General features: G+C 44.5%; 1 protein-coding gene and 1 non-coding gene across 3 annotated transcripts in view; both read left to right on the top strand.

Annotated features, from left to right (window-relative positions):
- The first annotated feature begins 173 nt into the window (after positions 1 to 173).
- The window catches only part of RHEX (regulator of hemoglobinization and erythroid cell expansion), a 43,189-nt gene continuing 18,309 nt past the window's right edge, over positions 174 to 25,053 (top strand). Inside the window, exon 1 of one of the 2 annotated variants that reach the window (XM_010348986.3) lies at positions 174 to 405. The gene's annotated coding sequence lies outside the window, so the exon portion shown is untranslated. Of the gene's footprint in view, positions 406 to 24,566; positions 24,654 to 25,053 lie in introns of those variants that run through there. The other variant, XM_003938341.4, reaches the window with a different exon arrangement.
- Positions 21,179 to 21,264, top strand: LOC120362887 (small nucleolar RNA SNORD60). Its single transcript, XR_005578679.1, has one exon. It is a non-coding gene; the product is annotated as a small nucleolar RNA SNORD60 (small nucleolar RNA).

The raw sequence follows: 25,053 nt of genomic DNA, 5'->3' as shown, positions 1-25,053 counted from the left end.
GAGCAATGTATGCCTGGACCCTGGAAGCATCCACTGAACTGTTAGTGCGAGGGATCTAGCTGGAGACTCAAGGGGTGGGAGCTGACTTATGGGTGGCAGGATTCTAACTCAAAATACTAATCAGTCTTTTTTTTTTTTTTTTTTTTTTTTTTGGTGATTCCAGTTCTCTCGTCCTTCTCTCAAATGCTCCAAAGGCAGTTTACCCTTCCCTGCTCCACTTGGAAGCACAAACCAGCACTCCTCAAGAGTCCTGAAATGGGAAAATGTGGCCGCATATTCATGGAGCCCACTCTCCTGACCCCAAGGGCTTGATGAATCTGGGTCTGGGGCTCAGGAGTGTGTGGAGGAGAATTCACGGGCAGCTAGGGAGGATCAAGGGGGACAGCGTCTGGAGCAAGTGCCCACGTGAGTCTACTGTTGTTTTAGGGTGCCACAAACTGCACACATATAAGACAGAGAATTTAATATGTGTATTGTGTGTTCTGATTGCTCCATTGCTCTACTAATTGGTCATTCCCCCATCTCTCTCTGTCTCTCTCTTTCTTTGTCTCTCTCTCTCTCTCTCTCTCTCCTCAAGCCTTCCTACTGCCTGAGACACAACAATATTGAAATTAGGCCAATTAATAATTCTACAATGGCCTCTAAGTGTTCAAGTGAAAGGAAGAGTTTCATGTTTCTCACTTTAAATTAAAAGCTAGAGATGATTAAGCCTAGTGAAGAAGCAACGTTGAAAGCTAAGAAGCGTTGAAAGCTAGGTTTCTTATACTAAACAGTTACCCAGGTCATGAATACAAAGAAAAAGTTGTTGAAGGAAATAGAAGGTGATATTACAGTGAATACACAATTGATAAGAAAGCAAAATAGTTTTCTTGCTGATACGGGTGAAAGTGTTAGCAGTCTGGATAGAAGATCAAAGCAGTGACAACATTCCCTCAGGCTAAAGCCAAATCCAGAGCAAGGCCCTAATTTTCTTCAATTCTATGAAGACAGAGAGAGGTGAGGAAGAAAAGTTGGAAGCTAGCAGGGATTGGCTCATGACGGTTAAAGAAAGAAGCCATCTCCACAGAGATTGCTGCAAGGTGATTTCTGCAAGGTGAAGCAGAGTCATGAAGCAGAAGCTGCAGTAAGTTATCCAGAAGATCTAGCTACGATAATTGATGAAGGTGGCTACACTAAACAAGAGTTTTAATATAGACAGAATAGCCTTATACTGGAAGAATATACCATCTAGGACTTTCATACTGGAGAGACGTCAATGCCTGGCTTTAAAGCTTCAAAGAGCAGGCTGAATCTTTTGTTAGGAGATAGTGCAGCTGGTGATTTTCAGTTGAAGCCAATGCTCATCTGCCTATTCTGAAAATCCTAAGGCCCTAAAACGCTGTGCTAAATAGAGTCTGCCTGTCCTCTATCAGTGGAACAACAAAGCCTGGATGACAACACATAGGTTTACAGCATGGTTTACCGGATATTTTAAGCTTGCTGTTGACACCTACTGCTCAGAAAAAAAAAAAAAAAAAAAAGAAATTCTTTTGAAAATATTACTGCTCGTTGACAACGCACCTCATTACCAAGAGCTCTGATGGAGATTTACAGGGAGATAAAGGGTGTTCTTGTGCCTGCTAACCCAGCATCCATCTTGCAGCCCACGGATCCAAGAGTAATTGCAACTTTCAAGTCTTATTATTTAAGAAATACATTTTGGAAGGCTATAGCCACCATAGATAGCAATTCCTCTGTTGGATCTAGGCTAAGTAAATGGAAATCTTCTGGAAAGAATTCACCATTCTAGCTGCCATTATGAATACTCATGATTCATGGGTGAAGGTCAAAACATCAAATTAAGAGGAGTTTGGAAGAAATTGATTCTAATCCTCGTGGATTACTTTGAGGGGTTTAAGACTTCAGTGGAGAAAGTAACAGTGGATGTGGCGGGAATAGCAAGAGAACTAAAAGTGGAGCCTGAAGATGTGATCATGAGCTGCCATCTCATGATCAAACTTGAACAAATGAGGAGCCGCTTCTTATGGATGAGCAAAGAACATGGTTTCTTGAGATGAAATCTCCTGGTGAAGACGCTGTGAACATGTGAAATGACAACGAAGGATCATGAATATTGCATTAACTTGGTTGACAGCAGTAGCAGAGCGTGAGAGGATTACTCCAGTTTTGAAAGAAGTTCTACTGTGGGTAAAATGCTATCAAACAGCATCATATGCTACAGAGAAATTTCCATGAGAGGAAGAGTCAACCCATGTGGCAAACGTCATTGTTTTCTTAGTTTAAGAAATTGTCAGCCAGGCACGGTGGCTCATACCTGTAATCCCAGCACTTTGGGAGGCTGAGCCAAGCAGATCACCTGAGGTCTGGAGTTCGAGACCAGTCTGACCATCATGAAGAAGCCCTGTCTCTACAAAAAATACAAAATTAGCCAGGCATGGAGGCATGGTGGCATGGAGAGAGAGAGAGAGAGAGAGAGAGTGAGAGAGAGAGAGAGAGAGACAGAGAGACAGAGAATGGGAGAGACCTTCAGGAATGTGGATTGGAGGCTGGCTAGATGCAGAGATTTTGCTGCCAGAACATTTGAAAGCTGGTGGTGGTGCCACTATCTAGTCAACTTCTTTCTGGAGCTTCCACTTCCAGAAAACAAATTAATAATAAGAGGACATTTGGGAGGCCAAGGGATCATTTGAGGTCAAGAGTTCAAGACCAGTCTGGCCAACATGGTGAAACCTCGTCTCTGCTAAAAATACAAAAATTAGCCGGGCATGGTGGCACACACTTGTAATCCCAGCTACTCGGGAGGCTGAAGTGGGAGAATCTCTTGAACCTGGGAGGCAGAGGTTGCAGTGAGCCCAGATTGCACCACTGGCCTCCAGCCTGAGAGGGTGACAGATGCCTCAAAATAATAATAATAAGAGGACAGTTGCTCAGTGCTCTGTGGCTCAGTTTTATCAGGACTTGATAGCTCCTAGGACAGAGTCTGTTACTGTCAGATACCAGCAGGCTCTTGCACACAGGGGGCTGGCACTCCGGGATGCACTCCAGGATGCCCAGCTCTGGCAACATTGCTGGTTCAGCCAAAGCTGACCAACTGGGATGTGTCCCAACCTCTTCTGCTTAAAGTTAGTAAATGAGGGAAAATCCACAATGCTGTCTGTGTGGTACAGTAGAATGATGTCTTTACCAGGTGAGATGAGATGAGACGCCTGGCTCCTGTCTTGGCTCTGCCACTAACTGACCATATGATGGCATATAAACCACTTCTCTCTGAATCTAGTTTTCTTGTCTATAAAATGAAGATGATTGATTGGGTGACAATATCAAGGAACACTTTGGAGGCATTAGCCCTGTGCCAGGCTCTGACCTAAGGAACTTAGAAGCATAAACTCATTCAAATCTCTCATGAATCCTATCAGGTAGGCACTGTTTTTAAGTCCATTTTACAGATGAGGTAACTGTGGCAGAGAAGGTTTAAGTAACTTGCATAAGGTGCTGAAACCAGTATTCAAATCCAGGTTTGCCTGACTTTGTTCTTAACTGTACCATTGTATTGGGTCATCTTTAGGATCTGACATTCTAAAAACTTCTTTCTGGAAGAGAAAGGCACAGAGGAGTGGGAGAGAGGAACAGGAGGGAGGGCAGAGAATAATTTCTTGTATGGTAAAACTTGGAGGCCTTTTCATTGTGAGAAGAAACGGGTGTGTGCAGGGTGGGGTGTGGAGGTGAGGAGCTGCATGATGACATATCTTCTCATTGCATATTTTGGCAAATTCTATTTTGCCTTCATGGAGCCTCTCAGCAAGAGTGTTTATTGTATTGCCGACAGGCGCAAATATCACACATGTACCTTTCTTCAACCCCCCCACGCTCCACATGTATTTCTGAAAAAATAAAATTGAAGGTGCTCAAACCATCTGTTTAATTGCCGAAAGAGAGCACCTGGTCCTAAACGCTTACTTTTTCCATGTGTCTTGTTTCCATGCAACTGGAAATAAGAGAAGCCAATGTCTCTTTAGTGTCTCTCCATGTCAAGGATTCAATGTGTGGGAGTCATTTCCAAAACTACCAGCAATTCTACCCCAGGAAAGTGCCTTTCAGACCAGAAATTGCTACAGCACAGTCAGCAGAGGGCGCAGGCATTGGGGAGGTTTCTCACTTGAATGAGAAACGTGTGTCTCTGTGGCGGGGGAGTATGTGTCTGTACCGTAAGCAGGAAGAGCAGCTCATGCCTCGGGTTTGCCATAAAGCAGGACTGCGCGCTAACACCATCCTCTTTGCTTGTTACCGAGCCCAGGCTCTGGAAGCAGACAATGCAAGTTCTGAATTCCTAATGCTCCCACTTAACGGATGATTGTGTGACGTTGGGGATGTTCTGGCGCTTCAGATTCCTTCGCTACTGAAAAGAAAGAATGATTTCCTTGCAGAATGATCTGAATATTCTGTGAGACCATCGTCAGGATGAGTGATCTCTATATATTACACAGCCCGGTGCTTGACACCAAGTAAGCCCTCCTTACGGGTAGCCTGGCCAGGTTCCACTTTATGCCAAGCACTGCTCTCAGTGCTTTAAATGTAATAGGAAATAGGCCCAGAGAGGGAAAGGAATTTGTCCAAGGCCACACAGCAGGTAATCAAAGAACTATGCATGCTGAAGCTCAGAAAGTCTCTCTATAAAGTCTGTAATCTTGGCTGGGCGAGGTGGCTCACATCTGCAATCCCAGCGCTTTGGGAGGCTGAGGCAGGTGGATTGCTTGAGTTCAGGAGTTGGAAACCAGCCTGGCCAACATGGCAAAACTCTGTCTACTAAAAACACAAAAATTAACCCGGCATAGTGTCATGCACCTGTAGTCCCAGCTACTCAGGAGGCCGAGGTATGAGAGTTGCTTGAACCTGGGAGGCGGAGGTTGCAGTGAGGTGAGATTGCGCCGCTGCACTCCAGCTGGGCAACAGAACAAGACTGTGTCTCAAAAGAATCTGCGATCTTCAACAGAACTCTCAGCTGCCAAGTATAGTATATATAGATGTTACTGTGTATATTAACAGACTGATGTCCATTCTGAAGGTCATTCACCCTGATGTGTATTTAATCGTTCAGGACGGTCGTTGAAGCTTCCATCTGTCTTCACTTCTTACTCTGTGCTCAGGGACTCAGCGACCGAAAGCGTACAAAATAACTTTGGGAGGCCGAGGCGGGTGGATCACGAGGTCGAGAGATCGAGACCATCCCGGTCAACATAGTGAAACCTCGTCTCTACTAAAAATACAAAAAATTAGCTGGGCATGGTGGCACGTGCCTGTAATCCCAGCTACTCGGGAGGCTGAGGCAGGAGAATTGCCTGAACCTAGGAGGCGGAGGTTGCGGTGAGCCGAGATCACGCCATTGCACTCCAGCCTGGGTAACAAGAGCGAAACTCCGTCTCAAAAAAAAAATAATAATAAAAAATAAATAAATAAATAAAAACACTCTCTGAGTCTTAGGTTCTTTACCTGTAAAATGGAGTTATTAGGAAAATTAAACAAAAGCATGTGTGGAAGTGCATGACACACAGTAAAAGCTGAACAAATAATTAACATTTTATTATAAGAAGAGAGAGTATACCTTGGCAAATACGTCATAAATCTAAATCCTTAGTCTAATTCCTCCGTTAGTCTCCATGAGTTTTCTTTTTTTTATAGTGACAGGGGCCTCCCTCTGCAGTGCTCCTTTCTTTTTCTTTGTTTATTTTTATTTTTTATTTTTTTGAGATGGAGTCTTGCTCTGTTGCCAGACTGGAGTGCAGTGGCACGATCTCAGCTCACCACAACCTCCACCTCCTGGGTTCCAGGGAGTCTCCTGCCTCAGCCTGCCGAGTAGCTGGGACTACAGGCAAGTGCCACCACACCCAGCTAACTTTTGTATTTTTAGTAGAGTTGAGGTTTTACCATGTTGGCCAAGATGATCTCCATCTCTTGACCTCATGATTCGCCTACCTCGGCCTCCCAAAGTGCTGAGATTACAGGTGTGAGCCACTGTGCCTGGCCCAGGGCTCCTTTCTTGAATGTTTGAATTCCTGTACCAGGACTGCCAGACTTTCTGAATCAGTTTCCATCCTGGAACTTCCTCAAGGAGCCCTCAGGGAAGGATTTAGGCTGTGGCAAAGTAGGGTAAATGCAGAACTTTCATCTCAGGTTCTTATTTAAGGTGAATTTGTCTCCATTCCTAAAGACTCTAGTCTTGTTCCCAGCCCATTAAGTGCTCTGGAAACCAACAGAAGGAAAATACATATTAAAGATGCAATTAAAATTACGTCTGTTCCAAGACACAGAGACACTTGTTTGATCTTCCTTTCAGGTTTAACAAGCTTCTTTTATAGGAAAGCCTCGAAATGAAACCTCGTCACTGATGTCTTGGCAAACACCACTCATTCATTCACAGAAAAATCTGGATGCTTAGTTTTATTGATTCTATTTCAGAAACAAAAAGTCTGAGGCCTCAGGAGGACTCTTCCTCAAAAGAGCAAGACACAAGTAGAGGAATCTCAGAGTTCATAACCCAGGCAGGAGATAGTGATGGCTTCCAACAGAGTGGGGATAGTGGACAAGGAAAGACGTGGCAGGCTGGGGTTTGTTTTGGAGATAGAACCCACAGGACAGGCTAGCAGATTAGACCGGGATTAAGGAAAGGAAGAATCAGATGACTTCTGGATTTGTCTCACTGGCACACTTAGTCCTGTGTGAAAGGCCGCAAGTTCAAGGTTATTTCTGCATAGAATATTGTTTGTGATAAAAAGCTTCCAGGCGCGGTGGCTCAAGCCTGTAATCCCAGCACTTTGGGAGGCCAAGGCGGGTGGATCACGAGGTCGAGAGTTCGAGACCATCCTGGTTGACATGGTGAAACCCCGTCTCTACTAAAAATACAAAAAATCAGCTGGGCATGGTGGCGTGTGCCTGTAATCCCAGCTACTCAGGAGGCTGAGGCAGGAGAATTGCCTGAACCCAGGAGGCGGAGGTTGCGGTGAGCCGAGATCGCGCCATTGCACTCCAGTCTGGGTAACAAGAGCGAAACTCCGTCTCAAAAAAAAAAAAAAAAAAAAAAAAAAAAAAAAAAAAAAAAAAAGCTTAGAAACAGCCAACAATAAGAGATGGCTAAATAATACATCTCTGCAGATTAAAACAATGAAAAAGCTCCAAAGAAAAACCTATAGATCATGTTGTTGACTTGAAAACTTTAGAACCGTATGTATGGTATGCTATCATTTATATGAAATACAAGGTAAAAGCCCCATTTGCTTATATATGAATAGGATGTCTCTGGAAGGATATACCAAGAAGTTGGTAGCATTAGGTACTTTTGGGGAAAAGTGGGTGGGTGGGGGCAGGGTGAGAAGGAAGTTTATTGTCTCCTATTTTGTACTCTCCAAATTTGGAGCCATGTGACTATGTTGCTTTATTAGTTTTCTATTACTGCTATAACAAATGATCACAAATGTAGTGGCTTAAAGCAGTGCAGATTTATTATTTTACAGTTCTGTAGGGTAGAAGTTCCACACAGGTCTCACTGGGCTAAAACAAAGGGACTGGTGAGCTGCATTCCTTTCTGGAGGCTGGAGGGGAGACTGTTTCTTGGCCGTTTCTAGCTTCTAGAGGCTGCGTGCAGGCTTTGGCTCATGGCCCCCTCCTCTGTCTTCACAGTCAGCAGAGTCACGTGTCTCTGACTCTTCTCCCAAATTCACATCTCCCTTTGACCACAGAGGGGAAAGGTTACCCACTCTTAAAGATCCCTGTGTCTAGTTTCAGTCCACCCAGATAATCCAATATAACTCACCTTGAGGGTCTTAATTTGATTACATTTGCAGAGTCCTTTACGCCATGTAAAATCACATATTAACAGATTCTAGGAATTAGATATGATCATGTTTGGGGGCCGTTATTTTGCCTACCACAATTACTTATTCAAAAACAATTTAAAATGCAATGAAAAAATAGTAACTGCTCAGCTTTTTGGTTTGAGCCATTAGGTGGATAGTTTACAGAGTACAGCAATTGAGGCAGCATGAACAGATTGGGGGAAGCAGAGTGGAGAGGCCCATTTGGGCTTATCAAGTTTGAGATGCTGGCAGACTTTTCAGCGGTGATATCAGCTTGACTCTTGAATGTGTGGGTCTGGTGATCATAATGCTTGTTAGCACTGGAGATATTAATCTGGGAGATATCAGTGTATAGGAAGTGGTTAGAGCCATGAAACTGGGCAAAAGCACCCAGGGAGAGTTTGTGGATGAAGGAGACGCCCCAGGACTGTGCTCTGAAGCCTGCAGGTATGTGAAGGAGGAAGAGGGAGCCAAGGAGGCCAAGAAGGAGCACCAGTGGGGATGCAATAAAACCCCACGACCTCCTCCAGGGGCTTCCCCACGCAGTCTGGATCTGAAGAGCCGCCATCCTACTCCCTGGTTGCTTCTATCCCACCCCCTTGTTCATTTTGTTTATGGGATGATCATAGCCTCTAATTCTCTTGTTTTATTTCTTTGCTTATTGCCTGTCTTTCCCCACCGTATTGTAAGTTTCATGACAGCAGAGCTTCACCTTCTTGATCATTGCTGTATCCCCAGCACCTAGTCCAATGCCTGGCTCCTAGTAGGCACTCAAGAAATGTTTGTTGAATGAATGAGTGAATGAATGGATGGACGAAAACAAATTTAATTCCTCTACCCTCAATCTATAAACAAAAAAAATGGAGCTAAAATTCAAAAGTTAAGGGAGAAAAAAAGCGCAGCTGTCTTATGTCCTCCACTGACGGTCCCTCGTGTTAGGGCTGCACAGGAATGGTCTACTGAAAGCACCAGGAAGACACCTCTGCTCCACCTGTGCCACCTTGCTTGAAATGCTACCATTGTCTGGTCATTCCCTGGAGTGAGGCATCATTCTCTTAGCACAGTGCCCACTAGCTAAGAAGCACTCAATACATTTGAGCTCTTCCTTTTTAAAATTATTAATCAGTCTTAATATGCAAGTATCCTTAGGAAAGATGGCCCACAAAGTCATTAACTTCTTAGTATGAATTCATGTCTTAGGAGAAATCGCTGAGGAAGAAACTGGTTCTTCCTTAAACTGATTGTTCCCCCTCCCCGCCCCCCCTACCCCTACCCCCCTACCCCAGCAGCATGTGGCTTCATTCTTGCATTGTCTGAGATGAGTCTACAGGGGTGGGATTGCATAAAGGGGAAAAGGGCTTTTCAGAAAATGCTAGGGAATCTAAAGCAAACATCAATTTCTGGTTTTGCTGAGGCTTATGCCTGCACAGCATGAAGATTGCTCTGCAAGCCACATCAGCCACTGGCTTTTCATTGTAGGGTGTTGTGAGTCTCCCTGTGAGCTGAGCCCAGGCAGTAGAGGAAATGAAGAAGAGGCTCTCAAGGGAGGTACAAGGGAAAGAGACAGGGCAGGGTGGGTGCAGCTGGCAGTGAGAGACGCTGCCTTTTCAACGTGGATGGCTTCTCCCGCTGCCGCTGCTGCTCCAGGAGACAGGTAAACATTCTGTGCGGGGTTGAGACTTCTCTTTCAGTTTCTTTCCTACTTGTCTGGAATTTGGGCTGACACAGTATAAAGTGGGCACTTGGAAGCCTAAAGGGATTAGAAAGCAAGACGTCCCCCCTTTCCCTTGAACTGTTTTCTAGGGTGCTGGATGTCCCAAAGCCCCAAATCAATGACATCAACTGACAACTGCTTTTGTCAACCATGGGAAAGAATATTGTGGTTGGGGTATGCCTAAGGATTATAGGAAAAGGCTTGAGCTGTAGGTTACCTTATGATAAGCAGTGTGGGAACCTACAGGTAAATGTATACTGTTGTATGAATGTTCTCCATCTGTTCTAGATACCAAACTAGAAACTAAGTCCCTTGTGGACAAACCCATGCTCTAATCCAGATTTTTTGACTCTCCAACACCCAGCACAGTGGATGGACGTGGGGATTTGCCTATACGTCTACACCTGTGCCATCCAGGATGGTGAGCGCTTGAAGTGTACTCCAAGTGTAAAATACACCCCAATTTTGAACTCAGTAGGAAAAAAGAACAAAAAATACCAAAAATTTTTATATGAGAACAAATTGATATAATAGTATTTTGATATATTGGGTTAAATTAAATGTACTGTTAAGATTACTGGTCGGGCTGGGTGGCTCTCGCCTGTAATATCAGCACCTTGGGAAGCTGAGGCAGGCAGATCACTTGAGGTCAGGAGTTGGAAACCAGCCTAGTCAACATGGTGAAACCCCATCTCTACTAAAAATACAAAAATTAGCTGGGTATGAGGGCTTGCGCCTATAATCCCAGCTACCTGAGAGGCTGAGGCAGGAGAATTGCTGGAACCTGGAAGGTGGAGGTTGCAGTGAGCCGAAATCAAGCCATGGCATTCCAGCCTGGGTGACTGAGTGAGAATTCATCTCAAAAATAAAAACAAAAACAAAAACAAAAAAGAAGAAAGAAAAAAAAAGAAATTCAGGCAGCAGCAAGTAGGAGAGGGTCTAACTGTAACTGAGCACCTAAGCTACCAGTTTTACAAATGTTATCTTCTTTAAACTTAGTTTCATTCGGTTAGGTAGGCATTGTTTTCTCTAATTTTTTCCGATAAAGAAACTGAGACTCAAGAGCTCTGATAATTGCCCCAAATTGTCCACCTAGTAAGAGGCACAGGGTCAGGACTTGAATCCAGGTGCACTTGACTCAAAGGGCAAGATTTTCCCCCACCAGTATAATATGAAAAAATTATTCATATTTTGCATAATTTGAGATGCATTCTACAGGGGTCCCCCGACTCATTTGTGTATTCTATTATACCTGCCTATGGAAGGGGCTCATTAAGGACACCCTGTACGATTTATTCTTCATCACAGATTTCTAGGTGCAAGGAACAAGTCCATCCAGATCTTGGAGCACCTGGGCACATTCTAGCACTGGCATAGTCTCTAATTTACTAAGTGCGTAGGACAGGTAGCTTCCCATCCCTATAGAACAGAGAGAACCTTTACAGTTTGTGATCCTAAGCCTTTGGGTGGGGAAAGGAGAAATTGAATTAGGCTGCCTTTGTCATTTTTTGTTTGTTTTAGAGATAAGGTCTCACCGTTGCCCAGGCTGGAGTGCCATGTCTCTCTACAGGCATGATCGTAGCTTGCTGCAGCCTCCAGCTCCTGGGTCAAGCAAGCGTCCTGCCTTAGCCTCTCAAGCAGCTGAGACTACAGGTGTTCACCATCACACTTGGCTGCTCTTGTAGCTTAATCCCTAATGGGTTGCACCTGGAATTAGAGGAATTTTTTCCTAAGAATTAAAAAAAAAAAAAATCTGAGAGCCTATTATTTTTTCATGTCAAAAATTTCTGTTGAATGTGCTGAACATTAAATTCCAGGCAAGTGGGTTCATGTTGCGTGGGTGGTCAGAAAACCTCAAGTTCATTTCCAAGGGTTAGGGGGCTTTTGATGTCTGCCCACTCAGCAGGCGGTTTCCAGAGTGGCTTCACGCTGGTGCACGTCTCAGGAATTGTGATCTGGTATCATTGCTCTAATAGCTAGAAATCCTCATTATCTGTTTAGCGGATTGGAGAGGAGAGCCAGATCCTTTAATAAGCCTGCTTATTAATCCTGCCTGAAAAGCCATGTTATTAGAGCAGCATCAAAGCTGGGACGCGCTTAGGAGCTCCCTCTTTAAGACTCTCACCGCCTCTTCCCTTTTCAAAACTGGATGTAAAGCTCGAATGGAGTCCAGCCTGGGGCTTTTCCCAACTGTGCTGATTAGTCTAAAGGCAGTGAAGCCCCCAACTCAGGCCTTAGCCAAATTTCTTTATTCAATGCCTGCTGATTGCTGCTAAGAAGGCCTATGAAGATTAATTTTCCAAATGAGTTGCCGTTTCTTGTTCCAAATCCTTGGAGGGTAAATTTAAGTGTCCCGCAGTAGTTAGATCTTCCAAATAGATTTCGGGTTGAATAGTGATTTTTATCTGTTCAGCTAGGCTGAGCCATACATTAATTCACTTCATCTTTGAGCCTTGATGTTAAAAAAATAAAAATAAAAATAAAACGGTGAGGGAATACATCCTTTATCTACTTCCCTGTGAAATTTTGTTCTGGGGTTTGAAGATAGGATTGGGGAAAAGGGACAGAAACAATTGTTAGTAAGGCCTTGAGAACCTATTTCTTAGGCGTGTCGTTACCAGCAAGGGCCTGCCTGCTGTTCCTGCCTGCATCCCTGACTGCTCCTAACACTGTGTGACCGTAAATAAAAGGAGGAAAAACATTTTATATGAACAAGGGCCCGATTGAGTTAATTCTAGAAAACAAACTCTCCAAGATCTCTCAACATGTCAGCAACGGAGATTGTCAAGGCATCTATGTGATCTTTAAATACATTTTTTTTTTTCCTGTAAAAAGCCATAAGAAAAGACCAGTGGAGGGTAACCTACCCTTGAGTAGCTTCAACGGGATAACATAAAGATGTTTTTCCGTAATTGCTAAAGCTTGTTATTTGTTCCTCCCCTACTCCCCAAATCCACGACCTTGGAAAACAGGAGCTATGTCTGAAAAAACAAAGCAAAAATGACCTCAATCCTGACAAAGCTGTAAGGACAAAGTTATCACCCTAGGGAACACTGTGGCACTTTTAGAAACTGCTGAGGAGCCGGGTGCGGTGGCTCAAGCCTGTAATCCCAGCACTTTGGGAGGCCGAGGCGGGTAGATCATGAGGTCAAGAGATCGAGACCATCCTGGTCAACATGTGAAACCCCGTCTCTACTAAAAATACAAAAAAACTAGCTGGGCATGGTGGCGCGTGCCTGTAATCCCAGCTACTTAGGAGGCTGAGGCAGGAGAATTGCCTGAGCCCAGGAGGCGGAGGTTGCGGTGAGCCGAGATCGCGCCATTGCACTCCAGCCTGGGTAACAAGAGCGAAACTCCGTCTCAAAAAAAAAAAAGAAAAGAAAAGAAACTGCTGAGGGATATTTACATAAACTTGTAATCAGGCTGAGAGCCTTTCAAAGCAGGGAGTACATAGTAGGCACTCAATCAATGCAGAATAAACCCGAAGTGGTGAGGAGCCAACTCTTTGCTGACTTGCCATTCTTACTGGGCCCTGTCGCCTGCTCCTGAAACTGCTGCAAGGGTTATGAGCTCTTTTAGGTGCAAGAAGAGATGCTCTGTAAACAAAAAAAAAAAAAAGAAAGAAAGAAAAGCTCTAAGGGTTGTAAAAAGAAGTTTCACTGTCACAAGAATTTTGTTCCCCCAGGTGCTGCATTCACAGGCAGCTTCCATTATTTCCAGGCTGCCTCTGGCAATTCCTTTCTTCATTCAACACTTCTTTTGAAAAACTAGCTTCACTTTTCAAGCTTGTTTTCTCAGTACCGAGTCTCCTCCCTCTCCTAATTCCCTTTTTCTCCTTGCTTACTGGACCACGCCCTCTCTTTGGTTTTCAGCCTCTGGGAGGCAAACACTCCCAGGGCAGGCCAGTTCTCTCTGCAGCCTGCTCTTTCTAAAATCTTTTCTCTCTCATCTTTCTCTCTTTTAGCACGATATATAGTCACTGCAGAAAAATTAGAAAACAGGCCAGGTGCAGTAGCTCATGCCTGTAATCCCAACACTTTGGGAGGTGGGAAGATTGTTTTAGCCAAGGAGTTTGAGGTCAGCCTGGGCAACATAAGAAGACTCTGTCTCTATTTTTGTAATAAAATTAAATTTTTAAAAATTAGGAAATGCAGAGGTATAATAATAAAGAATATTAAAATCACTAGGAATCTCAGCGATAATTATGCCCAAAGATAATTACTACTCTCATTTTTGGTATTTTTCTCATGATGTAGACATGGAAATACGGCCATACTATATTGTTAAGTGGGGAGAGTGGACAGCATACACTGGCAAGCACACATCCACACAGCACGTTTATTTTGATGGAGTATATTTGACATTCTGTTGGGTCATCTGCCTTTTGTCGACCCAGCAATATGGTGTTAACATCTTTTCTTGTCAAGAAGTTTGTTTTCAGTTACTTTAATGGCTAAATTGTATTATTCATCTCATGGATGTCCTACAATTTATACAACCAGCCCCCATTACTAGGTATCAAGGTTATTTCTCAATTGCTGCTGTTGTAAATGACACTGTAGTCCCCTGCTTTACCCCTGGATCTTTGCACACATTTTTTAATCATGTCATTGGGATTAATTCCTCTAAGACGAGTTGCTGAGTCAAAGAAGTTGCTTTTTTTTTTTTTTTTTTTTTTGAGATGGAGTTTTGCTCTGTTGCCCAGGCTGGAGTGCAGTGGCATGATCTTGGCTCACAACAACCTCTGCCTCCTAGGTTTGAGCTGTTCTCCTGCCTCAGCCTCCAGAGTCACTGAGATTACAGGCGCCCAGCACGTTTTTGTATTTTTAGTAGACACGAGGTTTCACCATGTTGGCCAGGCAGGTCTCAAACTCAAGTAATACATGTGCCTTGGCTTCCTAAAGTGCTAGGATTACAGGCGTGAGCCACTGAAAGGGGAGACTCCCTCCCTATCTCCCTCCTCACAGGCCTCCACCTCCTCCCTCCAGATAAGAAGGAGGGTAAAAGGAGAGAAAATACCAAAGAGCTGGAGTCCATGGTCAGGCAATTTACTGATGCCACTGACCAGGCCATAAAGAGGCCCAAGGACAGGGAAAATGACTCCCTTTTTGGTTCCCAGCATCTCTGCTATCTACAAGCCTTGAAAGAGTTGCAAAGAAGGTATCACTACCGGCCAGAGTTTGGCACTGGGTCACGTCCTCCACAGTTGCACAATCCAGCCTCCCTCCTGAAAATACCTCTGCCAACTAATAATTCACTGCCTTTATCTTGCTTCTGTAAGCCCCCTCCCCTACCTGTTCCTGCATATGAACTAGCAAATCAATAAAGTCAAACGTTGGGAGGTCAAACGTCCAGACAACAGACAATAGCACAGTTTCATCTCTGCACTCCCTTTAGAGTTGTAAGCTCTTAAAAAGGGAAAGAAGCTGCTTCTCGGGGAGCTTGGTGGACAAGGCATTAGCCTCTTACAGCTCCCGGCCAAATAAAAAGCCACTTTTTTACTCAATTCGGTGTTCGAGAGGTTTGTTCCCCACCTCTCCTGCTATGCCACCGTGCCTGGCCTTCGTTGCTTTTTGATACCCACCACCAAATTGCCCTTCAGAAAGAGGGTCACAATTTGCCTTCTTGCTAGAAAGGATCTGTCTGCAGAATCTTCGCTGGGCCGAGCATTTAATTATTTTTTAAAAATAGTTTCAAATTGTTTTAATTTAATTTCTTTGGTTATTAGGGTTGCAACTTCTTTAAAGAGATTGATATATTTGGCCATGTGCACGTGTCTTTCTTTCAATAAGAGCACTACAGAGCATCAGTTAGGTGCAGACTGGGCAGTCCACCCGGCTGCAAGGACAGGAGACACGGCTCCTCCCTGACGGAGTGACAGTCTAGGGAGGAAGGCAGACTGCAGGCGAGGTAACAGATGACAGCTCTGTCTGAGGAATGCTGCGATTGCCAGTGCTGTGTGGGAGCCTCTCGCAGCCCTCCTATGAAGGAAGGGGATGTAGAGGTGGGGCAGAGTGTGCACAGGCAAGCATGAACGTGGGGCACTGAGAAACTACAAGAAGCCCAGGCTGGCTGCAGCATAAAGTGTAGGAGAGCACCCATGGGAGGTGGGCAGGGCTCGGATCATGCCAGGCCTCTCATGCCTGGGTAGGCTTTAGACTGTAGCCTGGGTGACTGGGAGACATCAGCCACTGTCAGGTGGATCCATGCACAGTAATCACATGCACGAGGTAACACGCACATAGAAGAGAATAGATGCTTTGCTGGCTGTCCTCTTGCCTCAGTCACTGTTTTTTTTTTTTATTTGGACGGAGTCTTGCTCTGTCACCCAGGCTGGAGTGCGGTGGCACGATCTCGGCTCACTGCAACCTCCTCCTCCTGGGTTCAAGGGATTCTCCTGCCCCAGCCTCCCAAGTAGCTGGGACTATAGGCGTGTACCACCACGTCCAGCTAATTTTTTGTATTTTTAGTAGAGAGGGGGTTTCACCGTGTTAGCCAGGATGGTCTCAATCTCCCGATCTCGTGATCCAACCGACTCGGCCTCCCAAAGTGCTCAAATTATAGGCATGAGCCACTGTGCCCGGCTCACCCCAGTCACTTATTAACAAATCACTAAAAGATGCTGGGTTACTATTGGCCCCTACAGCACTTGTGTGGGATAAGGAGGGGGTGCCCTTCTCAAGTAAAATCTTTTCAAGTTAGTGAATTATGTACTTCTCAGTTATAATGAAACAAACACAAGTTGATTCTATATGAATTATATACATAAAATTATTAAATCCAAGATAATAGAAAATTAGTGTTTTTAGTCACAATACTCAGGATTTAAAAGTCTCTGGGATGTAACAATTCACCATAAGATAGTTTTAATCATAACATAATTTTAATGGAAACATTTTCTGTGACAATTTTAATGCCTGCTTGTTCCAGTAACATTTTTTTTTGTTTGGAGATGAAGTCTCACTCTGTTGCCCAGGCTGGAGTGCCGTGGCATGATCCCTGCTCACTGCAACCTCCACCTCCTAGGTTTAAGCGATTCTCCTGCCTCGGCCTCCCAGTAGCTGGGATTACAGGTGCCCACCACCATGCCCAGCTAACATTTTTGTATTTTTAGTAGAGACAGGGTTTCACCATGCTGTCCAGGCTGGTTTCAAACTCCTGACCTCAAGTGATCCACCCACCTCGGCCTCCCAAAGTGCTAAGATTACAGGCATGAGCCACAGTGCACGGCCAGAACAAGTCTTTGATGCTGATGAAACATCACCGTTTTGGCATTATTGCCCCAGAAAGACACTGACTACATCTGATGAGACAGCCCCTGCAGGAATTAAGGATGCCAAGGAGAGGACCACAACTGTGCTTAGATGTGCTAATGCAACAGGCATGTATTAAGTGTACACTTGCTGTGAGAGGCAAAGCTTGTTGTTTTCTGTAAGTGAATTTCTTTTTTTTTTTTTTTTTTTTTTTTTTGAGACGGAGTTTCACTCTTCTTTTTTTTTTTTTGAGACAGAGTTTCGCTCTTGTTACCCAGGCTGGAGTGCAATGGCGCAATCTCAGCTCACCACCACCTCTGCCTCCTGGGTTCAGGTAATTCTCCTGCCTCAGCCTCCCGAGTAGCTGGGATTACAGGCACGTGCCACCATGCCCAACTAATTTTTTGTATTTTTAGTAGAGACGGGGTTTCACCATGTTGACCAGGATGGTCTCGATCTCTCAACCTTGTGATCCACCCGCCTCGGCCTCCCAAAGTGCTGGGATTACAGGCTTGAGCCACCGTGCCCGGCCTTCTTTTTTTTTTTTTTGAGACAAGAGTCTCACTCTATCGCCCAGGCTGGAGTGCAGTGGTGCAATCTCGGCTCACAGCAACCTTGGTCTCCCGGGTTCAACCCATTTTCCTGCCTCAGTTTCCCAAGTAGCTGGGATTATGGCATGTGCCCCCACACCTGGCTAATTTTGTATTTTTAGTAGAGAGGGGGTTTCACCATGTTGGCCAGGCTGGTCTTGAACTCCTGACCTCAAGTCATCTTCCTGCCTCAGCCTCCCAAAATGCTGGGATTGCAGGCGTGAGCCACCACACCCGGCTTCTATAAGTGAATTTCTTACCAGTCCATTATTATACTGACAAAAAACACATTGATCACCAGGGAGTCTTTTGTGTGTTTGTGTGTGTGTGTGTGTGTGTGTGTGTGTGTGTGTGAGCGCGCGCGCACTTTCTGAGTGTTTTACTCTGTCACACAGGTTGGAGTGCTGTGGCATGATCACAGCTCACTGCAGCCTCAAACTCCTGGGCTCAAGCCATCCTCCCGCCTCAGCTTCCTGAGTAGCGGGGACTGCAGGCGTGCACAGGCATGTGCCACCATCCTCAGCTAATTTTTGTATTTTTTTGTAGAGACAGGGTTTTTCCATGTTGTGCAACTAACTGGTCTTGAACTCTTGGTCTCAAGCAATTCACCCTCCTTGACCTTCCAAAGTGTTGGCATTATAGGCATGAGCCACTGCGCCTGGCCCAGGGACATCTTTCATGCTTGTTTCATAAACCTTTTGTATCAGAGGCTCACACCCACTGCAGGGAAGTTGGACTGGATAACCACTGCAAGATTTTATTATTCCTTGACAACTGCTCTGCTCATCTTCCAGCTGAATTTCTCATCAAAAATGTTTATGCCATGTACTTTCCCCCAAATGTGACTTCATTAATTCAGCCATATGACCAGCATAACCTTAGATCAAGAAAGAATAAATAAAAAAAATACTTTCCTGAACAGCATGGTGGCAGCAGTGAACAGAGGTGTGGGTGTGGAAGGTTCTCAAAAGGAATTTAGCTGAAGGATGGCTTATAGTTGTTACCAATGCTTGAAACACAATGACACAAAGACACAGCTGTGCATGCCTGGCACGATCTCTGGCCTGCAACTGTGTTCAGTGATGACGATGAACAGGTGGTGACTTGGAAGGATTTCTTAAGTCAAGTGAAAAAAAAAGATGTCTAAGCTCTTTGCATATGCAAAATATATACCTTCAGAGTTTGTAAGTAAGCTGAAGAAGTGTCTATCAAAGAAGTTTTTAATATTCAGGAGGCTACAGTTGTTCATTCATTGACCAATGGTGAAATAACTGAAATGGTTCTGATTCAAGGTGGTTGTTATAATAGTGACAATCAAGACAACTTTAATACTGCGGAAGTGCCTGTGAGCAACCCAATGAGGCTGGGTGTGGTGGTTCACACCCCTAATCCCAGAACTTTGGGAGGAGAGGGAGGGAGGATGGCTTGAGGGTTGGAGGTCGAGACCAGCTTGGGTAACAGAGTGAGAACTTGTCTGTACAAAAAATTAAAAAGTTAGCAGGGCCTGGTGGTGAGTGCCTGTAGGTTTATAGCCGCATGAGGCAGGAAGATCACCTGAGGCACTCAAGGCTGAGACTCAAACATTTTTTGAGACTCAAACATTTTTTATAATTAGCCAAGCGTGGTGGCTTGGGCCTATAGTCCCAGCTATTCAGGAAGCTGAGGCAGAAGGATGACTTGAGCCCAGGAGGTTGAAGCTGCAGCGAGCCATGATCGTGCCACTGCACTCTAGTCTGGGCAACAAAGCGAGACCCTGTCTCCAAAAAAGTAAAAAATAAAATAAAGTTTGGCGGTGTGCAGTGGCTTATGCCTGTAATCCCAGCACTTTTGGAGGCCGAGGCAGGTGGATCACGAGGCCAGGAGTTCAAGACCAGCCTGGCCAAGATGGTGAAACCCTGTCTCTACTAAAAATACAAAAATTAGCTCAGTGTGTGGCAGCCACCTGTAATCCCAGCTACTTGGGAGGCTGAGGCAAAGAACTGCTTGAACCCGGGAGGCAGAAATTGCAGTGAGCAGAGATCGTGCCACTGCACTCCAGCCTGGGCAACAGTGAGAGACTCTGTCTCAATAAATAAATAAGTAAATCAATTAATTTAATTAAACACAATTCTATAACAAAGCTTGATATTTGTAGTGTTTTCTAGTTAACAGAGTACTTCATATGAGCTTATTCTATATGGTGGACATTTTAATGCACCTGTCATTAGGGTTCACCTTCAGTGTATGGACTGAGACCTTTAATCAATAAAAAGTTTAATCTGAAAGGAAGGGGAAAGGTGGTAGAGGTGCCTGGGGGGCAAGAAGCTACTGTGTATAGAGCACTGTCCTAAAGGCACACATGAAGCTATGTGTGTTATTCTGTCTAGACCTGCTGGACTGCACCCTAACCCGGGACATGGTGACTGTGCAAGGAGCCAGTTAGCTGGGGGGATGCAGAAGGTGGACAAATATTGCATAAAGTAAACGGCTTTTGAAGTAACATGAAAACAATAATAAATGATCTGAATTGGAATCCTGATTCTGCTGCTTACACAGCTCTGTGACATTGAGCAAGTGAACCCCCCAGTCTTGAGTTTCTTCATCTTAAAATAGTGTTCATGATCTTTTCCTTATAAGGTTGTTCTGAGAATTAAAGAAGTGTACATGAAGCAACTGATATAGCGGCTGGTGCTGAAAAATAGTAAAACATTTTATTGCTAATAACAGATTTTTTTTTTTTTTTTGAGACAAAGACTCCCTCTGTTTCCCTGGCTGGAGTGAAGTGGCGTGATCTTGGCTCACTGCAACCTCCGCCTCTCAGGCTCAAGCGATTCTCCTGTCTCAGCCTCCCGAGTAGCTGAGACTACAGGTGCATGCCACCACACCCAGCTAATTTGTGTGTTTTTAGTAGAGAGAGAGAGTTTTACCATATTGGACAGGCTGGTCTCGAACTCCTAATCTTGTGATCCACCTGCCTTGGCCTCCCAAAGTGCTAGGATTATGCATGAGCCACTATGCCTGGCCAATAATAGATTTTTAAAAATACATTTAAAAAACAGTTGAGATATTATGTAATTACTGAAAAATGATAATTCACTGCTATCCAGGTTGCAGTGAAATAGATACACTCACATGCTTTTGGTGGTGTAGTCCAATGGACTTGAAATGAAAGCAGAAGGTCAATATGATGCAAGAGCCACAAAGACACGTTTCCTTTAACTTCGGTGTCTTCTCCTTGAACTTTAAGTTAAGGAAATAATCTAAAACAAGCCAAAAACTTATTATGTAAAAAGGTATCCATCACAGTGTAGTCGCCAATACTACCACACTGGGAATGACTGAATGAAGACCCAAAGGAATGGCTGGGAATTTAGGGTTATATCAGCAAGGCAAAGTATTTAGCAGACATTACGAGTACTATGAAAACTGTGTGGATGCAGAGGCACCCACATTTGCAGACATCCTGAGGTGGGAGAAAGCCTGGTAGAGCGTGAAGACAGAAAAGAAAAGAAAGGGGCAGAAATGCAGTTGAAAGGGCTTGCAGTTACAGCGGGGTGGGGGGTGGGGGGTAGGGCAAGCCTTATAGACCTCGTTCAGGATCATGGGTTTCATCCTGTTTGTAATGGGAAGCCATTGGAGAATTCTGAGCAGAGGGTGACATAACCAGAATGGTGGGTTTTAAATGATCCTTCCTTATAATGTGGAAAACTATTCTTTTAAATGCAAGTATGCAGACAAGGCATTATGCAAAAATGTACCAGGGTGATTGCATAGACCGTAGGGTTTTTTCTCCCCTGTCAAAAATTCCCCAATCCTGTTTCTGACGCCTTGTATGAAAGCTGCATGTGCAGGCTTACTGTTATTTTGTGAGCCTGAGGCTTGGGCAAAAAAAGACAGAAAAAAATCTCCAATTCTGTTGACACAACATTCCCTGCTTCAAAATAGAGAAAACAGTTCTCCTACAAAGAGTAGCTGTTTTTTCTGTGAAACACTGTGTCCCACAAATGTAGGAGACATTATGCACAGAGTGGGGTGGCTTGGAAAGGCGGCTGCTATCTTGCAAAATGGGCCAGGGCATGGGGTAGGAGGTGAAACTGTGTTATCAGAGGTTCCTCTTCCACCGGGTGATAAACCATCAAAAATAGCTTCCTGTTATGTTACAGATGTTATAACTTCACTTGTCACTCTTTGATCTCCCCTAGCGTCCTACCCTCAGGGCAGAAGTCTGTCAGCTCAAAGCAGAGAGCAGGGGGCCACATGTCCCAGGGCTTGGCAGATGGAGCCTTGAACCCAGACCTCAGTAGGAAGCACCAGCATGAGCCATTCCCAGTGGCCCCTGAGCAGGAGCAGGCAAAGTGCCTTCTTTTTGAAATACGGTCTAACTCTGTCACCCAGGCTGGAGTGCAGTGGCATGATCATGGCCCACTGCCATCTCTGCCTCTAGGGCTCACATGATTTCTTCATCTCAGCCTCCCGAATAGCTGGTACTACAGGCACATGCCACCACGTCTGGCTAACTTTTTTGTATATATATACACACACATATATACACAGCATAGTGAAACCTCGTCTCTCTGTATATGTTGCCCAGGCTGTTCTCAAACTCCTGGGCTCCAGCCATCTGTCTGCCTCGGTCTTCCAAAGGGCTAGAACTACAGGCTGAAGAGTCTTTTTGAGCAAATCATCTTATCATCGGCAAGTGTTTGCATATAGCAGGGACTGGACACAATGCACCCCATGTACCTGTAACACAGCACCTCAATTCACTCATTTATTCACGTCACAAACATGTACTGAGCACCTATACAGGCACAATCCCAGCTGGTAGGGATATAGAGAATAAGACACAGACTTCAATAATTCTCACTTTGCTATTTAAAGCAGAGTTGTGGATGACATGCCATACACAAAACCATGAGATTTTAAAGCAGAAAGGATGCTGGAAATGATCTAATCAAAATTTCCTATATAAGAAAAACATAGTCCAGAGAGGATTAATGCCCCAGATCCTTAGGCCATTGAAGTTTAAGTCAATAGGATTTTCTACTAACCTCTGATGTGTCTTATAAAGATGAAAGCATATTGCTGCAACACAGTCCTAGCAAGAGTGTGCACAATAGTGTTGCTTAAACAAAGGAATCATTATCTCTGACACGTGATAAAAAACGCCCCATCATTGTCCCTAATCAAATGAGGATCTCTAAAATGACACTGAGATATGTCGTGTTCAAAGATCTTTAACAACCCTATGATCTTGTGAATCTTGGAGTAGCATCATGGAAGGTTCTGGTCCGAGAGTGGTCCACACAGAAGGCTGGAGCTGTATGAATGTTACGTGACATTGGGTGCTGCCATATCTACACTGGGTTCCTGTGAATGAGTAATAGAAATAGCAAGCCAAGCATCTTGGCATGATCCCCACAGTTTGCTATAGCTACAATTGATGACTTAGTGTCCTTGGCTGAGTTAGGAGCAAAGTGCGTATTGACACTGGCGGGACAAACCTGGAATGGGTGTGAGGTAGGAGACCCAGGGATCTAGGATCACCTCCCCCTTGACTTCCACACTGCATTTCAATAGAAGAAAAGGCTGGCTGACTGGCATTTCCTAAATCACCTTCCTATAGATAGCAGGAGTGATATGAGGGAATCTCTCCAGAAGATATTGTTTTTACTTAAACAAAATCAAACCCCCACCCCATTCCTCCTCCATTGACCAAGACCCTTTCACATGTAATTTTTAAAACTGTAAACCCAAAATCCTTTCACGTGTAATATCTAGAGTGTAAGCCTATATAAAAGTCAGAGCTTATCTTTGTTAAGCCAGCTTGGCAGTTAGACAAAGCATGTCGCTTTGCTCCTGGGCTGTAATAAAATACCTCTGCCTTCCTAGTTCGGTGTCGGAGAATTCTGTTTCTTGCGGCTGATCCTGTTTCAGGTGGAGAGCCCAGTTAGGAAATCGCTCCACGTTGCTACCAGTGTTCTTCTGCTTTCCTCAAATCTTGAGTGATTAAGGGGCTTCATGTTTTTAACATGAACTGTGCAGAGGAAAGAAAACTGCAGCTATGGGCGTGATTCCGGAGTGAGCTGTGATACACACAGGGGTCATGAAACACTGAAAGAGACTCAGCCGGAGGGGTGGCTTTCCAGCTTGCATTTAGAGAACAAAAATGTGAATAGCTACCATCTCTTGTTTACTAAACATTCTGTTAAGTGCTTTGCCTACTTATTTACATTATTTAACCTTAAACAACCTTAATGAGATCTAAAAAACGTCAGATATTTATTATTAAGTCAATTTTACAGGCGAAAAAACTGACAATCAGAAAGGTTAAGTAACTTTTCCCAAGTCACCCAGCCACCAAGCGGTGGCGCCAGGATTGAAACCTCACTATATCTAACTCAGAAGCTGTTACTCAAATTGCCTGGTGCAGCAGGGAGTGACACCGTAGAGACCTACAAATCTGTTTTCCTTGTCTGTTTTGTATCTGGGTCATTTTACCCTTCTCTCATTCTTTCCTCTCAAGTTTCTATTTTGGGGTTTTAGACCCCCCTCCTCCGCCCTCACAAAGAGCCTGAAATCACCCTTCCTTCCCTTCCTGGTGTTATCGTACCAACGGTAACAGACATTTTTGGTTGGCCTCATTTGATGCTTAATGACAAAGAAGTTGTCCTCATTTATTCTTATCCATTGCCCTATGTCACCTACTCAGTCTTCCGCCACATCGCATACAGATTCAGAGATGAGCTAGGTTGGAAGGGATCTTTGCTGATATCTAGGGACCTACTTCTTCATTTTATAGAGGAAGAACATGAGTCCCTTTAAGAGAAAGCAAATTGTCTGAGCTCATGTGGCACCATGGTGCCAGAGCTGGGACTTCATCCCAGGCCTCTTAATTCATCTTTTAGTGCTCTTTCCACTCTACCTGGCTGCGTGTGTATTTATGATATTTAAACGTGTTCACACAGGGAGGGAAAGAGATTACTAATCTTCTCCATCTACACAAACTGTCTACCAGAGAGATGGGCAGAGCATGGCCAAAAGACACAGGAGGCATTATCTCTCGCTTCTCCCTGCCCTACTCAACAAGCTAGATTGCGATCTTCTGAGTGGCAGTCCCCCCGCCTTGCTGGAAATGTTGAAACACTTGTGACTGACCTCCAGTGACACAGAAGCTTCTGGGTAGGGGCTGGAGACAGGTGGGGGAGATGTTTCCGTTAGGACATCGCTGAAACACACACTGGAATCAGACTGTGCTCATAGTCCTGGGGTAAGTACTATCTGTGAAGACAGGATTTTAAATTAGTTTGAAATGAGCATTTGTTTGTGAACATGTATGTGTAGAAGTTTTAGAGAGGATTCTCTGTTTATGTGCTGAGATTCCAAGGTGCGGAATTCAACTTGAAATCGGCTTACAGTGAGCCTAAGATTACACTTGATGGACGTGAATTTCTTGTGCCTGAGACCTGAGATCTGTCTGCTCTAGCAGCAGCAGCAGCAGCCATCGGGGCTCTGGCCAGAAGGTATGTGAACTTTGGGTCCAGCAAAAATTGGTTCCAAATCCTCACTCTGCTAAACTTTTGTGAGTTTCAGTTTCCTTATCTGTAAAATGGGCATAAAACACCCACTTTACAGGGTTGCTACAAGGATACCGACAAGGTACGTTTAGT

This window comes from Saimiri boliviensis, chromosome 14 (assembly GCF_048565385.1).
Source record: "Saimiri boliviensis isolate mSaiBol1 chromosome 14, mSaiBol1.pri, whole genome shotgun sequence".
Classification (NCBI taxonomy): Eukaryota; Metazoa; Chordata; class Mammalia; order Primates; family Cebidae; genus Saimiri; species Saimiri boliviensis.
Note: the sequence above shows the minus strand (reverse complement) of the source record. Positions and strands in the feature narration are given on the sequence as shown.